Source organism: Myotis brandtii, unplaced genomic scaffold (genome assembly GCF_000412655.1).
Source record: "Myotis brandtii unplaced genomic scaffold, ASM41265v1 scaffold811, whole genome shotgun sequence".
In the NCBI taxonomy this organism is placed as follows: domain Eukaryota; kingdom Metazoa; phylum Chordata; class Mammalia; order Chiroptera; family Vespertilionidae; genus Myotis; species Myotis brandtii.
The window spans coordinates 182,387-185,167 of record NW_005371277.1 but is presented as its reverse complement, the minus strand read 5'-3'; positions in this window follow the sequence as shown (position 1 = coordinate 185,167).

Genomic DNA, 2,781 nt, shown 5'->3' with positions numbered 1-2,781 from the left:
AAACCCCCCGGCGCGTGACCCGGCGCGGTCCCAACTCCATGGGCTTCGGTCGGACCTACCTCCCTGGACCCGGGGGAGGCGAGCGGGGGCCCAGGGACAACTCTGAGGAGGGTCCCCCACCTTCCTAGGACCCGGACCAACCAACTACCCGGAATTCATGTGCTTGGCGGGTGGTTCAGGGAGAGCTTACAGCGAGCCCCGGTGGATGTCAGGGTAACCCGAGTGCGCTCGGGTCCTCGTCCTGGTTAAAATCTCGGGGGCGCGGAGACAGTAACATCTGGTCCAGCGGATCCTGCTTACCCCGCAGCAAACCGCGGGGCGGGCTGCTGGCAGGAAGAGCCCGCAGACAGATGTGCTCACTGTTCACAGGTGGGCGCAGCTGGGTTCGGGAGGAATCGAGCGGAATGACAATGCGCAAAACGCAGACCTGATGGTCAGGCCCAGATCCTTGGAGGAAAGGGGACAGACGGGAGGGTCTCCAGGGAAGGCTGGCATTCCTAGTGCTCCTGTCCTGTCTTCCCCAGGCAGGGATTCTTCCTCCCTCTCAAGCCTTTCTGAAAACCCACGGGAAGGAGTTATTAGCAAAAGAATTTGGCTTAATCAGGAGAACAGCAGTGGAGAAGGGCGGAGACTGCTTTTACTTTCCTGCTCTTGGCATTATGGAGGGATCATTGTCTTCCTTAGCATCCAAAGTGCTTCTCTTGGCTTTAAGAAATGTACTTTCACGTATATATTTAAAGATATTAATTCAGAAATGTTTTTAAAAGTTTCTCTTTAAAATTATTTAAGAAACATATTCATTGTAGAAAATATATTTTAGAAAATAAACATCCCTCGTCCCCTCCCTAAACTCTTTTCTAGGCATATCTTTATTATTATCTGGAGTCATAGTGCATGCCAACTTGTAAATTCTTAGTTAAAATTCAATTGAGAGCCTGCAGAAGCACAAATAAATAAATATTTTGAAAACCAATTTATTAAAAATTTCACTTATGTCCTTTGAATTAGAATCTCTTTCCTCTCAAACACCACTAGGAGCGAAAGTTCTGAAGTGGTTACAAAGCACAATGTTTTGCATATGGCTGGAGTTTTGTTTGTTTTTTTCTTTTTAAAAAAATTAATCAAGGCAGTCAACACAAGTGGAAGACCACCCACATGAAAACAAGGGAGACAATTCAAAGCCAGTTGGGGGTGAGGAGAAGCTTTATAATAAAAAAACAAGGAAGCTTCCCTAAGCCCTGATTAAAGGCTGGTGTCTTGGGGAAGATGTAGGAGGAACGACTAGGCATGGAGCATTTTCTGTGATTGGTTTGGGGAGAATATTTGGATTTCTCTGCTTTGTCCTAGGTGGGAAGTGGAGGCAAAAGAAATTGGTAGCCATTCAGGAGGTTCTGACTGTTTTGAGGTGGATTCTACAGAGTTTTCTTTTATAGGTCAGAGTACAATAGTCATATAGAACCTAGCACTGTTCTTTTGTTTACTCAGCCCATCACAAGAAATCCAAGTTATTCTATCACGTGGGCTTTACAGTTCCCTTGGGTCACAGCCCCATAAGATTGCACAGGGTGGAAAAACCTGCTACTGCACGAACGCCTGCACCTTAGGCAATGGCCTCACCGTAGGCTGTGTGGCAGGTGCCGCTCCAAAGAATGGCATCCCCTTTGTTTCTTGGGATGTGATACAAACACAATGAAACAAAAAATGGACTCTCTTTATTGCAAATATGCTCAAAACCTAAAGTCAAACCAAGAAATACCTAAATCAGGAGAAATACAGGAGAAAGTCATTAAGGCAAGAGAGTGGAAGGTACTGCTCCAACTCATGACATCGATTTATACGTAATCTGCTAAGTAATGCATGACAGAAATGGGTTGTTACTAACTATCGTGTTCCTTTTCTTCTTCTATTCCCATTTCCATGGCCACATAACTTTGATGAGTGCTAATTATTAAAATGGTCACGTTTTAGTCAAGCAACCAAACCTGAGCCCTGCCTTTGATAAAATGCAGTTGGCAGAACTTCCCGATTCCCATTTAAAATGCAGTGTCTGTGAAAGTATCTTCTTGTGTGCATCTGAATAGATTACTTTTGCTCACTAGGAAAACAGGATAGAATTCTTTACTTCATCTCTGGAAGTTTTTAACCATAGGGGAATGAACAAATCTAGTGTGGTGGTATTCAAGACCATGAGGCCACTTAAAACCTTCCCCATTATAACCTCCCCTTTCAATTTGTTGAAATTCACTAAGCCAAACTTACTCTTAAAAGACATTATCCAGAGCCCTAGCTGGTTTGGCTCAGTGGATAGAGCGCCAGCCTGTGGACTGAAGAGTCCCAGGTTCAGTTCCAGTCAAGGGCATATACCCTGGTTGTGGGCTTGATCCCCAGTAGGGGGCATGCAGGAGGCAGCCGATTAATGATTCTCTCTCATCATTGATGTTTCTATCTCTCCCTCTCCCTTCCTCTCTGAAGTATATATATTAAAAACATTATCCAGAAAACTGTCCACTTGTAAAGTGGCTTATTACCTACTAGAGGCCCGGTGCATAAAAATTTGTGCCCTCGGGGGGGGGGGGGTCCCCCAGCCCGGCCTGTGCCCTCTCTCAGTCTGGGACCCCTCGGGAGATAACGACCTGCTGGCTTAGGCCTGCTCCCGGGTGGCAGAGGGCAGGCCCAATCCCTAAGTGCAGCCCCTGGTCAGGCTCAGAGCAGGGCCGATTGGGGAGTTGGGGCGCCACCCCGTCATGCACAGAGCAGGGCGGATAAGGAGGTTGTGATGCC